A 19,389-nucleotide genomic window follows, 5' to 3' on the forward strand; every position below is an offset into this window, starting at 1 on the left:
TCAGTAAAGGATTCAGTCCTGGCTGACTTTCTTGTGTTGGTTTATTGATACCAATTACAGGTTTAACACTATTCTGATCATCTGAAGTACAGAAATGCTATGCTTTGAAAGGCTGTAGGCTTGAGCATATAAAGAAAACAGAAAACTACCCTTTTCTGATAATCATAATGATCCTGTTTTTTAAATCTTTCAGCTTAGTGTATGCGTGCTGATTCTGATTATTTCCTTTCAGAACACTGTCAAATTGTTTCAATTGTTTCACCCAAACTGTGGACATATTTTATTATCATAATAAAAAGTCATATTCTATTCTCTGTGTAATATATGCTTCCAAAACATGAGCCCTAACTTGGTGAAGTTGGAAATACCCTTTCATAATTGAAGACATTAAAATTCTTTAATTCTTTCTTACTTTATTCATGAAGGACCATTTTTTTCTAATTATGATCATCCCTCCAGAGGGAGGGTTACTCTTGGGCAATGCTGACAACAGCTTATCCTCTGCTGCATTTCAGACCATTTTCACTCCATGTTTCTTACTGTAATGGTTTATATGCGTAGTCATAATCTCTTCCTTTAGGGAGTGTAGTTCCCTTCCAATATAGGAGGAAAACACTGTGCAGTGATACAACCAGGTTTGCTTAGAATTGAAAAGAAAGATTTTTAAATTGTACTATTAAACTCATTCATAAAACAGAGAAATCTAGCTCTAAACCAAAATACACTCTGAGTGCATTGTCAGAACCACTGTAGCAAGATCTATCACGCTACACTGCCAACATGGCAGGTTTCATTCCTCTTCCTAAACAAAAACCCATATAGCTTCTCTGAGTTTTGAATGTGCATTCTTTTCCCTTAGTGTGATATAAATAAACTTGGAATATTTTAGGTATAACACTCTAAAATTTGCATCTGCTTCTACCCATTTTTCTTGCCATCTGCCATATAGATTGTCATCTCTTTTAGAACAATAGCAATCTATTTACGAGTTTCCTCCTTATGGTGCTACGTTTCCAACTATATTTTCTTTTATATGTTGGTGGCATGCTCAGAACTGCATTTTCTGCCCGTTAGCAATCTTTAGGAGATGAAGAATTCTCTGGCACTACAGAGAGACAACCCTATGAAAACCCATGAAAAAAATTCAGCAAGGCAGTACTTCTCCAGATGTGATGTCTTCCTGGAAGTCCTGCAGCACTTGGGATCACAAGGCCACCATGCAGTAGATGGCCCTCAGCAAGAGGTGAGGAGAAACACCTACATTACTGTGACATGGAGGCTTTTCCAAAACAATGGGAATAGAACAAAAAAACCTGACCCCATTTGGAACCATTCTGATGGGCTTCCGTGTTCTACTATTAAATTATAAGCTGCCCCTGTCATTCTGCTAGATTGTCTCCTGACTTCTTCCATCTGGCCATCAACTGGCCTGTTAGCCCTGCTCTGGGACAAATAACTGCCAGGATTTCAGAATTAAAATCCAGATTCTCTTTCAGCAGCCATACTGACCCCACCTACTTGAACAGCTGTCAGTGCTTATGGCAACCTCCTCTCAGGTGCTTGTGATGATAGTTACATATAAATGAGATTTCTTTGAGGCCCTTGGCTTGGTCTTATCTAGTCATTTAAGGTGTGATTTGTTTAATTCTCAGGGAAAGGTAGGCTTCTTCTGCAAATGTTTGAAGAGGTCCTAAAACAACTTGAAGCTACTTGGAGACTGAGAAGAGGCAAGCAGGATGCCTTCCTTTAAGAGGCTGGTGGCTGTGCTTCCTCAGCTGTGCCCAAAGGTCCTCCTGCCTGTGGGATCAAGTCACCATTAACAGCAGCTTTCCTCTAGGCAAGTGCCACCTGTCCCAGTGAGAGGGGGCATGCTTGCTCGTGGAGTTTGTTTTTTCCCAGAGAGGTAACTCCTGCTCACTTCTTGAAGAGTAATTGTTTCTAAGTGTGTGTGAATAATCTTGGGTAGTTCATGAATATAAGAAAAGTGTCGTGTTAAATTTAACTTCTTTTCAGTTCTTTATAGTCAATTGCTTTCAAGCACCACTCCAGGTGTGGTAGTTCCTCATCTTGAGCTCAACTTCATATTTATATCTGTTTCTAGGAAACTGAGATTATAGAAACATTAAGACAGATTGGATTCAGAATAAAATTAAAGTATCATTATAAAAACAATCGTTCAGAGTTGATGATACTTTAGTGACAGTGTCATTCTATTGCCATTTTATTTTTTCTCTACTAAAGCAGACTGAAAATGGCCCCCTGGTATGTCAATGATGCAAAACACAACACAAAGAAGCATGAAGAAATAGTAAAAATTTAAGGGCTTTTTAATGAGAAAATTTAATTAAAAGCTTATACTTATAATAGTTAAATTCTATGGTAATATCAAACATCTGAAATGCTACAGATTTGGGGAAAAATATTAATTTCCTATAAATAAATGAATTTAAATTCTCTGAACTACACTTCTATTTGAGGGGTACTTTGCTCTAGAAAAAGAGAACTGTAAAGCATTTTCACATTTTTTTGGACTAAGTGTTATGATGATGGCACTTTCACATCTTCACTCTTTCCTCTGGTGACCACTGTGTTTAAAAAAAATCTGTGCTCACATAATTAGTCTGCTTAAGAGAAGTGTTGCAATATGCACAGTGGGAAATCCTGTAAAAAGAGCAGTTGCTGACTTTTATAAACATTATTTTAAATATTGTATTATCTCCTCTGAGATGCACAAAACTTTTCAAAATGAAAAATTATCTAATCTATATTTCTATACAGTAGTATGGAGATTATTTTTATGCAGTAGAAAATGATGCTGGTAAACAAAATAATGCCTTAGAATTGCATCTTAGGAGTTGGAATGGAATGCAGTTCATTTGCAGCAATACTGCAGAATTAAGTCAGAATTAAGTTTCATACAGGGGATAGTAGAAGATACTTTCAAGTTTGGGGTCCTTTAAGACTCAGGCCTTTTCCTTTCAGTTGCCTAAGCCATGTATAAATATGTACTGTTATCAATTTTAGCTGGAATGGTTCTCTTTCTTTTGAAGCTTTAGTGGGAAGCACACAGAATTATCATAAAAGTGTCCAGAGTTCCTTTTTACTTTTCTCCCCTGCTCCCTCTCCCCGTAGAGTGACTTCCCCCATTAAGTGCTGTGAGTGGTGTTAGTGCAGCTATTGCTGCTCTCAGTGCCCATCTGCAGCTGCAGAATGAGCTTTAAGCTGACGACCTGCTCCTCTTAGGATATATTTCTGCAGCTGAGTTTTGAATATTGCCAATATCTTTCTGTTTATTTTACTAGTCTAGTATGGGAGGCTCTGCACTCAAAGGGCTCATGTCCATCAAAATGCTTCATATAGATGTCAGAAGGAAAGCATGTTTTTCTCCAAGAGCCTAGGAGTTTATGTAATTCAGATCACACTGAAATATGCATTAGTGCATCTGAAATGGGTCTTGCCATGTATTTCTCACATAAACTTTTTTCTTGTTCTATATTGTAGCATCTCTTAGTGCTAAGGTGAAATAGTGTATATTATATATATATTATATTATTACATAATACTTCATAATGTCTGTCTAAAACCTTTGGATTATCCTTAATTAATGGCCTGAAATATTTAATATCAATTACAAATTTAAAAGGCCTCAAAGTTTGTCTTCTTTTTCAACATGTAACATTTCAAATGGATAGCTTTATTGAATCAAAACTGATTTAATAAGAAATACTTAAATCCATCATTTTCAAACTGGCTTAAGCAAGAAATACAAAGAACATAATTTAAATCATGGAATGATTTCAGTTGAATGAAATCTCCAGATGTCTTTTGGTTGGTCCAGAGCCAAATTTAAATTCAAGTTTTTCCTAAAGGAATTTGAGCCCGACATTTATTAATGAACCTAAGCAGCAGACTACTCCATCAGGTCAAAAGTAATGATTAAAAAATGTTACATAACTGACTGCATATCAAGTATGTATTGATTTACACAAGCTGGGAATGACAACTTCTCCATTTTATTTTTTTTTAACTGCAGATGGACTTTAACTCACTAGAAATTATGCAAGAAAACTACTTTTTACAGCTTGTGACAAAGACAGACTGATATTTAATTTGCAAAGATAATGGGGTCATGCCTAAATGTTGGAAATTTACAGGGAGTGCTGAATTTTCTAAGGCATGAGAGTAGCAAGTTTAGTTTGTTGAAAATGACTGTGACCTGCAGGAAACTGTAGAGATAGGAAATACCTATTTCTAAATAAAAAGACAAAGGAAATGAGAAAAGCACGTTTTGAATGAAAAAGATACACATGAGCCAAACATAGCCATAGATTTTACATTTTGAGTGATGAGGCTCTATTCGTAGACTGTAAAACAGAAGTTGACTTTCAACTGTAGCAGTAGCCTTAATTTTGGTTTTGACATGTTGTGTGCAACCTTATTGCACTTCATGAGAAGTTACTTTGTGTTCTCTTTTAATTTAGGTGCATAAAAATATGCACTATGTCTGAGAGTAATTTTAATTGAAAGAGGAGTATTGCCCCTGAGAATCAAAGGAATGCTCATATTATATTTGTAAGTCAAATTGGTATCATAATGTACCTTTAAGATGGGCTACTGTGGCTTTAGGAAAAAAAAAAAATTAAGGGAAGAAATCCATTTTGAAGGACAGGCTTCCATAAAAGTTTTTGCTTAAGTCATCATCTCTTTACCAAAGTAAGCAACAAACCCAGAAAGTTTCCATAATTAAGAAAACCTATTTTTCAAAATGCTTGCTGCAAATTGAGCGCTCTCATCTCACAGTGAGGGCCTGCCCATCCCTGGGTTCTCACTCAGCCTAAAGCTTGCAGTAGCTAGTACATGCCTCTGTATTTTGTTGAACTGAGACATTAGTTTATACAAAGAGTTTTATTTGCATAAGTGCACTCATTTGCATAAGTGCTCTCATAGATGGTTTAGAAAACAGTAATTAAATATAGAAATATCCTATGGATTTCACAATGAGTAGTGGTGCTTTCCATGTAAATGGGTTATACTAAATAAATGAGAAACAGCTATTTAGTGATTTGCAGTGGATTTAAAGCCTGAGAGTACAACTATACACTCCCAAGACAACAGTCTATGGTGTTGCAAGTACTTTGATGTGATTTGGTAAATGCCGGTTTTCTAGTGACAAAGATCCAAAGCAGCCTCAGAAGTGATAGAAAATGCCTTTTCTTAGAGGCTTGAAGAATATGGCCCTGAGTTGTCTTTTGGATTCAGAAATACAATGAAAGTGGGTACACAGGTGGCCAGGACCATATTCTGTGAGAAAAATGTTTATTAGGGGGATTTGTGTACAAAGAATCTTACATTACAACTCTTCTGAGTTTACTGTAAAGCTGTTTCCCAGAGCTGTGCATACTGTTGAGCACCACTTTGGTGGTGCTTTTTGTGTATTTTTGATAGGGGTCACTGAAGCACTCATCACCTTGAAACTGACTTGGAAGACAGATGGCCCTATTTGGGTGGATCAGTGGCCCCTGGAAAAAGAAAAACTGAGTGCCCTCCAGAAGGTGGTCAAAGAACAATTGCAGAAAGGCTGCATTAAGCCAACTACCAGTCCCTGGAATTCTCCAGTTTTTGTAATCCATAAGAAATCTTCAGGCTCATGGAGATTGATTCATGATGTCTGAAAAATCAGTGAGGTCATTGGGAAGACGGGACCCCTTCTGCTTGAACTTCCATCTCTTTCAATGATCCCAAGACATTGGCTGATCATGATCTTTGATCTCAAGGACTGTTTCTTGAACATTCCGCTTCATCTGGAAGATGCTCCTCAATTTGCCTTTTCTCTTCCAAGCACCAATAGAATGAAACCCCTGCAGAGACACCATTGGGTGATGCTACCCCAAGGTCTCTGCAATTCACTGACAATTTGTCAATGGTTTGTGCCATGAGCCTTGTCTCCAGTGCGAGAAAAACCTCTGAAGGCATTGATCATTCATTATATGGATGATCTGCTCATCGCAGCTGCAACCCAGCAAGAACTAGAGGAGACTCGCAGCAGCATGTTTGCAGGAATTCAGAAGGCAGGATTGGAAATTTCCATTTCAAAAATTCAGGAGCTACTTGGGATGGAAGATCACAACACAAGTGATAAGGCCACAGAAAATACAAATGAGGAATCAGATCAATAATTTTCAGGAATTGCAGCGAATCTTGGGCGAGAGCAACTGGGTCAGATCAACTTTGGGAACCATAAATGATGAACTTTCACTACTTTTTAATCTACTTAAGGAGACAGTAATATTAGATCTCCCAGAACTCTCATGTCTGAAGCTTGAGATGCCCTTGGTAAGATCACCGAAGCTCTTCAGAAATGACAAGCACATCATTTTTCAGTGACTCTCCCCTTTATCTTGGGAATATTAGGGGAGGGAATTCGATTGTATGGTATTATATTCCAATGGGATGATTCAGAAAGAGATCCTTTGTTGATAATAGAATGGATATTCTTGCCCTATGGATTTCCTAAGACAATTTATACTCCATTGGAAATGGCAGCCCAGATAATTATCAGGGCCAGAACCAGATTGTTAACAATAGCAGGTAAACATTTTATTATAATCTACCTGTCTCTGAAGAAAAATTATTTAGATTGGGCATTGCAAAAATCAGATGATTTGCAGATGGCATTGTTAAATTTTTCAGGTGTCTGTTCACATCATTTCCCAAGCCATAAACTGCTGCAGTCAAAATTAAGTTACAAGTAGAAGCCAAAATGAAGTGAAGTACCAATATATAGCAAAAACACTATTTACTGATGGTTCAAGAAATACATAAACCATTTCCAAGTGAACCAGGTTATTACATGGTTATGATAAATTGAACTCGTTCAGAAAGTCCAGGAAGGCCTGCCAAGTTTTGTGATAGCATCCTAATAAACATGAGAAATAAGATCCTAACGAGCTTTAGAGTTTTCTTCCTGACCTGGAGAACTGAGATAAACAGAGGTCCCCATGAGGGAGTATCCCAAAGGAGCTTGGCTCAGAAGAGACCGAGAAATCAGTACAGGGAAGTACAGCGTCAAAACGGAGAAAAAGTTACAGTAATGATGTGCTGTCTTTATCAAAAAAGTGTTACTATATGCCACTCAATTTCCTGCTTGTTAGTTGCTGCATTTGTACTTCTTTTTGCTGACTTAAAACTCATTCCCACTCCTGAGAAAGTGCCCGGTCTTGCACCAGGTTGTTCAGCTCTTTCCTTAGAACCTACCCTCCTTGAGTACAAACATAGCCCCTGCAGTGTAATCTAATTCCTGGCTTCTCAAGTTTTTTGAGTAACTGTCTTTGTTCCTCTGGTGGGGCATTTTCCCCTACCCCAGCTGCACCACGATTGAGAAATGCTCTTTAGATCTTGGCTGTGATGATCTGCACCTGGGCCAAGCCCCTCTGGAGCTTATCAGAAGCGCTGTCTGTTCCCAGGACCTAATGAGAACCTGCACTTTCACAGACAGCCTTGGGAACTTTTTCTTCTTGCCTGAATAACGCTCGAAGTAGGATAATGTTTTGATTATCAGATTTTCAAAGTTAGTTTCTGACCTGAATTGTGGCCAGGATGGAAGATTACTATGACTAAGACCACCTCTCTTGTGATTCCAAAAACAGCAGCCCAGAGACCCTCTGAGCTCTCCCAGACCACTGCAGCTGTGACCAGCAACCTTCCTCTGCCTGGGGCATCCCTCAGCCAGTTCACTCAGCCAGGGAACTCTCGAGTTTGCTCTGCTTGGAGGATTGCTGAATGATAATGATGGATCCAGGGCTGATACCCCAACTCCTTGAGGCTCAGCCCTGTGCCTGATGAGGAGATGTAAAGGCATCTGAAGTGTCACTTGAATGTGCTATTAGACAGAGTGCGCAGGCAGCCCATCCTAGGTTTGGCAAAAGTCTATCAGACCTGCTTTGTATGGGAAGCAAGACTGAACAAGTGTTTCTAGAGTGACCCCTGGTTCCTTGCTTGGCATGTTTTCAAGCATCACAGCTTCTAACTAATGTATCCAGAAGTCTATATCCTAAATGTAAAAAGGAAAACAAAATTAAGACCTGGTGAAAATAAAAATGGAATTTAATGATCAGTGAGAGTTGTACAGGTCTTCAGATGATGATGATGGAGCTTTTCTTAAGGTAATGCAATCGTTTTCAAGGGCAGGAATGATCATTGTTAACAATTTGTACAGGGTCTCAAAATCTGTATAAAATAAGGGGCAACGAGATTATTCCTTGGTTGTTTGCAGCTATTCTTTTTCCTGTGTTGAAATTTGTTTTCTTTTTTAAATTTGAGCTAGTATTTATGTACAATAGCAAGTGTTACTGAAACTGGCAGTGTTCTGTTTAAGTTGTGAAAGTAGCACAGTTTTCTTCTGCCGTAAAATGAAAAACTGGTCTAATATATTCTGGGATTATAATGCTGTAGTTAAGTTATACTGCTAAATAGGTGGTGTTTTTAAGAAGAACTGTTGTGATAAAGATTCATGTTATTGCTCTGAAATAGCTTTACTAGCATCTTTTTAGATTCACAAGCTTATGAGGCTTTGTTTTGGGTTAATGTTTGCATATTGGTGTGTGTGTTGGTAAAACTAAAAATGTTGACCTTCTCAGTTCTTGCTGCTTTAACAGGGACTTCACAAACTTACAGTATATTGGAGTTTTTCTCACAGTTTAGGTGACTCTATAGATATGTTTCATCACACAGGAAGGAGAAAGCTGTCATCTAGAACTTGGAAGAGTTCTCACTGAGCTTTTCTCAGTGAGATTTGCAGAAACTGGGACACATTTAAATTTGAATTCTGTGAGTTTGAATAAATTCAACCCATTTAAGCTCTATTTTAAATTATTTTATGAGTTTGACAAGTCCTGGTTTATTACAGCAATTCATAAATTATTTTGCCAGCAACTTCTTATTGCTCTAGATTAAAAAATTGTTAAAATTTTGTACAAACATTTACCTACTGGCACTTATTGTAATGTGTATATGCATACCTGATATGGGAAAAGGTCAAGGATGTGTTGATACTTTTGAATTTCAGAGTAACACTGGGTTTGTTTTCTGTTTACCATAATGTTCTGAGACAGTTTGCAGGAATAAAAAAAGAAATGGAAAACACAGATGCTCCTGAAAATTGGAAGGGCTGTAGTTAAACACCTCTCAGCAGGACAAAGTTTTGCTTTTGGTGTCTGGGGAGAGCAGGGGCAGGAAGGAGACCCCCAGGGAAGTGGATGAGAAGTTGTTTGGTGCTGGATCTGCCAGTTTTGCAATATGCCATCTTTGAAGCAAACTAACAGAACTCAAAGGAATTGTGGTTAATGCCAGTCCTGGACACTACTTGGTTAATGCTGGTCCTGGACAGTACTTTCCACAAAACTATGTATATTTTACCCTTTTTTAGTTTCCTGGTATAAAATACAGCTTTATCAGGCAGAGCAAGAGTGAATTTTATAGTGTGAGTGCTGAATAAAGAGTTAAAGATGGTCTTTTCACATAACAGAAAAACTTTGAATATGCTTTGCAAATACTGCCACCAATTGACTAAAAAGAACACATAAAGATTGTGTTATTTCACATGTAAGGCATTAAAAATATTCCAAAATAGGAGGTTTTTCTTTTAAGGATTCTTGATAAAAATGATTCATCCAATGTCCCAAAATTTTCATTTATGTGATAAGCAGAGATTGCTACATGGTGCATTTTTGCAAATAAACATCTTGTTAGACAGAATATTCAGTATATTTTGAAACAGAGAGGTCAAGCTATAGAAGCATGCTATTTAGGGAAGTCATGTCCAGTGTTGTTGAGAGCTATCCATTTTTCGACAATAATTGGCTTAATTGGGCCTTACTTGGGAAAGGACTGTGTGAAAAAGAAATATGGAAAATGTCAATTCATAGATTTGCCTGATTTGGCAGACAGAAAAGCATCAAAAACCCTGGTTGCCTCCTGCTCTGGAATGAGTAATATCATGTAAACACATTCCTTTATATATCTTTGCCTTATTGTGTGGGAAATGAGCTGCAGTAACAGGGACTGCAGTAGCTATGTGAAAATACTTGTCACACTTGGAGTTTATAAAATGTATGTAATCTATAATAGCTATATAAGGACCTTTATTTATGAATTATGTTAATGTTATGGATATAATTATTGACTGTAGTCAAACAGTAGGTAACTATTCACTCAGGAAATGAATTCTTTTATCAGTTATGTCCAAGCCCAAGCAAAACAGGAGGACAAAGAATGATTTCCTGCTTTTTGAATAAAAAATAAGCAGCTCTGTTTTGATTGCAAATCTGTTTGTCATAGCAAAAGGCAGAAGAATAGCTCCTCTTAATAGACAATTTAGGCTGTTGTAAGTGCTTTAGGAATATTGGGCTGTTTCTGTGAGATAGTCAGAAAGGAAGTTCAGTGAAAAGTAGTGATTTTTAAATTTTTATTGTTACTTTAGAATATTTTATTACTATAGTTATGATTAGCAATAATAATCAAATATTAATTGTATTTACTTTTATTATAAGATTGAAAACTTGAAAATTTAGCAGATTCAAGCTGGGATGTACTTGCATTTAATTTCTCCTCCTGCTTCCACACCCCCTGTGTATTTTCCCCTCCTCTCTATTGCTTTTCTTTTAGGCTCTGGTACATCATTTGGCTTCAATCAATTTTCTCTTTTCGAGCCCTGTCCAGAGATAAACCTCTTATTCAGATTTCCCATAGAGAATACTGGTGTCCATAAGCCTTGCTTCAAAATATACTTCAATATGAACAAGTCCAGTGTTTGAGCCCCAGAGGTAAAAGAATCTGAGCAAAGTAGAAGTTGTTGTAAATTTGTGGGTTTTTCATGAATTAGAGTCCTTAAATTTCTATTACTTTTGGGGCTGCTGATACGAGTGAGCAATTAGCAAACTGTAGGTGAGAAGGGAGTGAAGGACTGGCCAAATCTTCCTGGGCAGAAATGGAAAAAAATAATGATTTGTGTAAGTCTTTTACCTCTGTGATACCTACTATAAATATTTTAGTTTCCTATATGCAGAAAATAGTGTTGGCTATTGTCTCAGAATTAAAGCAGTATCTTGAGTTTGTTCAGAAAATAATTATTGCCTTAGAAAGCCTTTCATGTCAGGCTGTGATGTCCAGCTGTCAATATACATAAGCTTTTAAGGCTGGCTATAGCACTTCCTTTCCCTCCAGAGTTTAGGTTTAAACAATCAGAGCAAATCAGATTATTAGCAGAATATACTTTTGAGAATCCCAATCAGTTTAAGTTCCTCAGAGGGGTGTGATGGAAGTACTTTACATTCAGTCAAGTCATATATATGTTCTCTCACACTTTAATTCAGCTTGAAGATAGAGCAGTTACTAATGGGTTAATGCTTTTGAAAAAACTCAGGCTAAAATAATAACAGTTGGGAAAAAAATTTCACTTTGTCAAGTAAAAAATGTCATCCAATATTGTTTGTTATTAAAATCAGTGCATAATTCAGCCTTTTAGTTCTTTTTATGAAAAGAAGAAGAAAAAATCTTTTAGGCCTAATTTGTTTCCAGGATCCACATCTGTGCACTTGGAGTACATTCTTTGTCATAATAGCAGCTGATGAGACAACTGATGTTTACTCTAAACAGGGCTGGAAATTTAAAAAAATTGAGATGATTTTTCCCCTTACCCTAAATTTCACACACTCAAGAATGCTGTTAAGTACTACTTTGCCTAAAGCAATAGCTACTCGACATTAGGAAAATGTGAAAGTTGTATTTATAATCAAAAGCTAAGAGTGTGGGAGCATGTGGTTTTGAGATGTGTGAAGAATGGCTCAAGCACTTGAAATTTAATGAAGGGCTTGCTACAGATTGAAAAGCATATCTTTGCTCACATCTTCAGACTTTGTAGTACACCTCTGTTTTCCACCATCTCTTTTGCTTCCATGTTGGTGCAAGTTTTCATTGATATCCACTTTTCAAACATACTTTGCTGATCCATAAGAAAAACAGTGTCTTTTTGGGTGTTAAGCACCCAGCAGCCACCTCACCCAAAAGTTCCACTCTGTAGGGTTTCCCTTCTTCTGCCTTTACTGGAATATTGCTGGGGTCAAAATTGTTGAAAATATACCTTTTTGTAATTATGCCCTGCCCTTCCACATAGTAGGTAGCTGGCTGTAAAACAGTGATGTATGCAAGCACAACATCAATGCTCATGAAGTTTTTGAGTGCTTTGGGGGGGACCATTCTCCAATATTGACTTGCCAACAACAGATCTTCACCTATCCATACTATTTTGTTAATCCTCTTTAAGCATTTTGGTTGTACTGTAGATAGAGAGGATTGGTTTTTTTTTCCCTTGAATTGTTATAGTTACGGAAGCAGGTATTTTTTGCTTATTATTCTTGGAAATAAGAAAAAAATTATAAAAAATATATATAAAAAAATATAATAACTTGCTGCTCTTCCCAGAATTGAATCTGCTGTCACTTTCATATCTTTATCTGCATTCTCAATCCATACTTTAAACAATTTACTCAGTACTAAATGAAAGGATGTTGCTGCAGGTAGAAGGAGCATGTGCACCACTTCTCCCACCCCAGTTCATTGGTAGGAGACACAACTTTGGCACATCACACTGCCATCTTCAGTAATGAGCACCAGGGTGGGCTGGTGATGGGCCAAGTAGCCAGGGAATCCAAAGAAAAGAGTCTGTTGAGAATAGCAGACACTCGAGGAGGAAAAGCAGACGTTAAAATTCAGCTCAGCAGTAGTGGAAGGGGCCCTTGCGGGCTGAGCAGCTCCTGACCTGTATGAACTGAATGTGGGCTGGTCTCCTTGAGCTTGGGAAAAATCAGTTTGTGACACAATAATTATGTAGTGTTCACTGACTTATAGGGTGGAGATTCTCAAATGCTCAAGGAGTTTTGAGCTCTGAAATTGAGTTTTGTGAGGAAAGTCAAAGATATTCCAGATAAGCAGGTACATTTTCCATCATGTGTTGCTCTGCGTTATGCCGAATATTAGTTTTGATGGAGGATTGACCTTTTGATTAATTTTCTGTGGTTTGCTTTGGTGCTTTCCATTGTGTGGAGTCTTTTTTACATCTGCTATGCCTTTGTTGTGGCTGCTCTTTCATATAGTCCTGGTGTGAGTCTTGGCAGTTATGATGACTTTGGAATAAAGGTAAATGCTATTCCTGTATGTGCTCATTCCATTGAGAATCATAGTCTATTCAGATTTAAACCACTTTTTTTTCCATTTATTCGTTGTAACTGTAATTCTTAATTTATAAATTAGAAAGGTAAGACAGGCTGGTGGTTATTACTATTATAATTTATATATTTTGTTTCTATATAGATCTAAAAACATCTTTCAATGAGTTATCAAAATGGAGCTTGAACTGATTCATGGAATGCATAACATACATTATGTAAAGTATTTTCTAAAAAAAACTTACCCTGGGAAAAAATGCATGGCTACATATTGAAATGAAATGTAGCAGCTGTTACAAAGATAGATTTTTACCCTCATCTCCACCTCCAAAACTGAGGTTAGAATTTGACTATTCAGTCACTGGGGGAGAAACTGAACAGAAATATAGTGACAGCTTAATTTCTAAAAGCTGCTTTATCTTTCCAGGTAGCACAATTGAATCATGTTTTAGCTAGGGAACTTCAGGAAGCTTAAATCTGACAAATATGCAAATACAGTAAATCAACAAAAAAGCTTTTTCCTCTTGCATATTACATCCAAGTGGGTTGCCTTTAGTTTTATTTGGAAAATATTGAATTTTTTATAGATATTTTTTCCTTTGCTGTATTATTTAATTTTTGATTGTAGCCTCTATAACATTTTATCTTGGTAAAATGAGAGTAAGATTTTTGTTTTCAGTAACTTCATTTTGCATTTTCTTTTAGTGTAACTCACCAGGAGGTTCATATTTCTTTCACAAAATTGCATGAAAAGGTTAGACAACTCAGCATTGAAATAGTGAATCTTAATCAAAACATTTCAGATTCTTTTCTTAGCAAAGTAAAAAAAGCAGACTGTATGAAAAATCCCACAGTTACTTATCAATAGCACAGAACAATTTTCAAGTCAATATTGTAAGGAAATTCAACACTGGCATAATTTTTTTCTGTAGTACTTGCAGTCAACTTTGTAAATCACACCTAATTTTACTTGAAGAAGCCAGAAAGATTCTGGTGAATGCTCTGGAAGGACTCTTGGAAAAAAAAACAAACCACAAAGGGAAAAGTAAAATTTTAGTCTTTTAAGTCTTATGTAAGTAGAAGTAATTGACATTTCCACATCATCCATGTTGAAGAACAGCTGTCATTTTCTTTTTGTGAAGGAGGAGGCTAAGTAAACACACATTGTGTTCACAGAATGTTCATCATTCCTTCAAACAAGTAATAACTGATCTAATTAAAAGAGTAAGAATATTGTTAATAATGTGCAAATATGAAAAGTAGCATTCCATCCTCTCTGCTCTCATATTTCTCATATTTTCTGTTTGTGTAGTTCTGTTGGTTGAAGTGAACCCCATTTTCCTATTCTTTATATCCCCAACTGGAAAGAAGAATTATGTGTGTTTCGTGTTATGCCTTCACTTAATAAAGATAAAATTAATAGAGAACTGAATGCTATGAAAATTCCTTGGCTTCTCTTGCTTCCTATCTTTTTTCTTCTTTCCACTATTTTTGTGACCAAATCAGTTTCAGCTACAGCAGTAGCTGTACCCACAGTGGTGACACAACTTATGTTCTTCTCTTGTCATTTCACATTACAACTCTGCCACGACTCTTGCTGATGTGGTTATGCTAATCCCTGTGGTTTCCACAAAGGAGTGGGGAAAATGCCATTCCTTCTGCTTGCCCAGGGATGTCTATGTGATAATTTGATTATAAAAATATATTCTTTGCATCCTAGAAGAAAGAAGTATGGCAAAGCTGTTTGTGCAAATCAGATTAGAAGTACTTATTTAATAACAGGCTGACAGAGACTCCTGAGCCATGGCATTTGGTGAAAAAGAGATAATGTGCTAAGAAACAGGATACAATTATTCTGCATGTCAGCTTGCTGGGGACTATTAATGCACCATTCTCTGCAGAGTTTCTGCTCTGAGTGACAATTTACAGCACAAAATCAATATTTGTTCAAGCAGAAATGATCTGGTTGTGTATATATGCACACAAACACACATCTAGAGCTGGAACCTTTGAAGAGCAAGACCAGCTTTATTTGGTTACCACAGAACAACATACTGGAAGTTTTCTCAATGGAGGCTCCCTATTCTTTCTACAGACTAATTAAAGCACTCCATGCTTTATGGGCTTTGTCTCCAAATAATTAAGATATTAATCATTATCTTTCATGCTTTCTCTTCCACTGCTGCCTCATCTTGCTAGCAAGTACTGCACTATACATTCTTTAAGACTTGAGGTTTAGCAGTTACTGGCTTACACAATAATGTGCACTTTGAAGATAAGAACTCTGAAGACTTTATGAGAAATTTCTTTTTGATTTTGTCTATTATCAGCTGTGTGTAAAGCATCAGTGAAAGATGGTTTGCCGTATTCTTCCCTGCGGGGGTAGTACAAATGCGGAGTTTGCCTTCTCGGGCTCAGAGATATGTGCCAAGTCTGCTGGCTTTGCCCTGGCACACGAGCCATTTCCCACGTGGAAGGCATTCATATGGCTCTGTACTGGTGTTCTGGAAGCCCAGGGTAAAGCCAGACTATCTCTGTGAGCACTGCTGTATGCTGATGTGCCTAAATGGCTTCTTGGCTCATATCTGTTCAAGGGCATATCAGCAGTAACCATGAAGGAATGCTCACCCACAGTCTCACTTCTATGACAAATGCACTAGAGTAAGGGAGAGCACCACTGTGTTTTCATATTTTATAATGTGTTTTCATTTATTGCAGAGGGGGATCTTGTGTGCATGTGATTTCAAGATACTGCTTCATGAATAAATGATAAATCTGGAACTTGGAACTGCTGAACTTAATCAGTTGTTTACCTAGATGGAGCATTATAACCCTTACTTTTCTTTTAAACCTGACAGTCTTTGAAGTGTGCACAGATACAAGCTTTCCCAACAGGCATATTTTTATCTATTAGCTATGTATATAAGGAACAAAGAAAAATATGCTTAAATGAAAAAAAACAGTAACATGGAGAATTTCCAGCATGTAAATTCTTCCATTGCCATTATTTTCCATTATTTTCAAATACTGTATTTCTTTTTCTTTTTTTCCTTGTCATGGTATGCCTTATGTTTAGCATTTATATCTCACCCAGAACATTACTGGCCAAGATTTCTAAGAATTGGTTATTTTTATCTAGGTGTGAAAATCTAAAAGACCAGAATGTGGTCAGGCCATAGCCTACTTTTCAAATGGAGCACAAGATTACTATTTTTCTCTGGTACTGAGGGTAACATACAGGAACTGTGTAAAGCTACTGTTTGAATGAAAGAGGTTTTGGGAAGCCCCTCCTGAGTTGGTGCACAGCTTTACTAACAACAGGACTGTTGGGCTAACAGCAGGCTAATTCAGAAAATGAAAATGTTATACTTTTTAGGGGGTACTATTTGATTCTCTTTGTAGCATGGTGTCACCCTTCAGGTCATTTCATTCATCTCAATTATATGGGAAGAGTAATAATAATAGTTTTCCATTATACAAAAGTCTTGGGAGATTTTGTGCAATTGCTAGCCATGTTGATTAATTGGCAGAGATGGTTTATTCCACACTTTTGTTTCTGTTAAAGAACAATAAATGTCTTGGATTTCTTATCTAATGTTAATCAACCTGTTAGCAGACCAGGTGGTTGGCAACATCATCGAATTGCTTTCAGCCTGATTCTGCTAGTTGGGAATGAGATGCATGGAAAAGCAGAAAGTAATTTTTTAAAATATGTGAGCATACAATTAGAAGAGTAATTTATCTGCTGCAAAAGTCTGTAAGAATTTGCCTACTTTGCAGTGATGTCAAGCAGCTGTAATCAATAAATTAAAATATCAGTATCAAAATAATCAAAAGGTCATATTGTCAAATAACTTCATGCTAATATGGTGCCCTGTTGACATTTCTAGGCACAGAGTAGGAAATGGCACAGTAAAGCAGTCTTGTGTGATATATGCCCCTTCAAGATACTTGTCTAAATTATGTTGAATAATTTATGGTTAGCCAATTAGTTAATTTGTGTTCCATTCCAGTGGAACTTGTGCTGTATCTGAATTTGAGTTTGTATCTTTGTGCTTCCACCATATATCCTGAAAAATGACAATAGAAGTGTTATCTCTTGCACCTTAATTATTTCCCTGCAGCATTTTTCCCCATTTGCAAGAAACATTTCCATTATCTGCCCTGTTTTTGTGCCTTGTTTTGTATCTCCTACTGCATCTGTAACAAAAATTCTGCAGGTGTAATGCATCATAGCACAGCAGGATTCAGGATGGTGAGAGTAGTGGTGAAGGCTGTAAGTACTGCAGGAACTCAGGGATGTGAGCAGTATGAATTGTTGCTGTCACCCTGGACAATGGTACTATACAGGCACCTAAACAGAACAGTCAGCTAAAGTAGATTGCAATATCTGAAGCTGTACACTCTTACAGTTCCCTGATTTCAAGCAGATTTTAACATTTACAGGTTTTTGTAGCACCCTGGTATCCTGCTTAAAGTATTGCTATGTAAGAAGAGCTCAGCTGAACTCCCTGCTTCAAGGGCCAGAGATGAAGCTTAGCAGATACATGAGGTTTGGAAGATTCCAAAAAAAGCACCATATTTATGATTATGAACAGGATGAAATGAGCACACATACTTTTCATGCCTTGCTTTTTCATTCCTGTTTTTCATGCATTTAACCAAAGACTTTTTTGATATTTTTGTTGTTCTTTGGGTTTTATTGCTGGCTTTTTTCCCCTGTGGATTACTCCTTTCCCTCTTACATTTAGAAATTTTTCTCCTTCCAAATACAGCAATTAATTTCTTTTTTGTAACTTCTACTTCCTTACTCTGACGTTTTTCTTCAGGAAATACATTTTTTAAAAATTAAAGGCAGAAATGTAAGAACTAAAAATACTGGCTTAGTCTCCAAAATAGCCAAGTCTTTATCTGTGCAGACATCCATTAGATTGCATGATTACCCAGGTCTAGCAGTCCTTTATGATAATCTTGAATCTTATCATCCCTTAAGTGTTCTAGCTGAATAGAAAAAGTGAATAGCAAAAACCAAAGGATATAAGCAGATTAGAATTATTTTAAAGTAGTTCTTAAAGGTATTTTATTTCCACAGATACAAAACCTCAAAAAGAAACTAACAATTTAAAAATTAGCTATTGCTGATCTGGAAGTGCATGTGGTAAGAGTTACACTGTATTGTGCCCACTGTATTGCATTTTAGTATATAAAGTGGAAGATCATTGCATAATGATGGACAGGGTCATTTTGCATGCTTAGTTTTGAGGTCTGTGAGTTAATCTTGCCTCTTGAAATCCTCTTGAAATTGTTAAGTCAGATGTGTTCCAGCTGGAGGCTGGCAAATCTTGGCTGACACAATAGAGAGAAGATTCTTTTGGTGGCCCCCTGGCTGATTTGTTCCATTGTAAAAATAAAGAAGGCTGCTTGTTCTTACAGAAGGGCAATCCACAATTGCACTTTAGGTTAACAACTAAAGTCAAGGTCTTGCATCCCAAGTCTGGGAAGACATCATGTAGTTGTGCACAGATGGTTTACAAAATCACTGAGCTGTGGTGTCTGTGAGTGTTTCTCAGGTGAAGTGGTCTGTCTTCAAATACTGAAGGGTGAAGGCTACCCAGAGTCTGAATGGAATAGATCCTGTTTGCTCATCTGCTCACCCTGTCTGGAACGCAGGGTTGGAAGTCAGTGACTGACAGTAAGATCAACAGCTTCTGTTGACTGTCAGTGATGCCTTGCTTTGCTACTGGCTTTAAACAAAATTTTATATGATAAATGGTAAAACCCAGTAAAGAAAGAGAAAAAAAAAACAAACCACAAAACCAGTGTTCAGAAAGCTGTCTCTTTGCTCTTCTAGGTTACCAACTCCTCACATACCCAGCTAGGAGGCAGTGTGTTTTAGAGGGTAGATGATCAGTTGTGGGCAGGGGGCAAAGTCTTGGCATACAAGGCAACGATAGAAAGAAGGTCCTTCTTTAGAGGGAATAGCAGAGCTGGAACTCTCATCAGCTCATCAAACCATGCTGAGTCTCAGACTAAGAATGGCTCTAGAAAAGAACAGAAATGAGAAATGTCACGAGGATTATTATGTGTAAGATGTGCAGGATGCACCTTTCTGTGCCTGCCTGCTGCTCATCTTGCCACAGCAGGGGAAGAAGACAGTGCGTGTGAAGAG

General features: G+C 37.1%; 1 protein-coding gene across 1 annotated transcript in view; it reads left to right on the top strand.

Moving 5' to 3' along the window:
* The first annotated feature begins 1,558 nt into the window (after nt 1-1,558).
* FSTL5 (follistatin like 5) overlaps nt 1,559-19,389 on the top strand; it is a 380,792-nt gene continuing 362,961 nt past the window's right edge. Inside the window, exon 1 of the mRNA XM_086888378.1 lies at nt 1,559-1,837. The gene's annotated coding sequence lies outside the window, so the exon portion shown is untranslated. The remainder of the gene's footprint in view (nt 1,838-19,389) is intronic.

The sequence above is a fragment of the Cyanistes caeruleus genome, chromosome 5, assembly GCF_971803275.1.
Source record: "Cyanistes caeruleus chromosome 5, bCyaCae1.hap1.1, whole genome shotgun sequence".
Lineage (NCBI taxonomy): Eukaryota > Metazoa > Chordata > Aves > Passeriformes > Paridae > Cyanistes > Cyanistes caeruleus.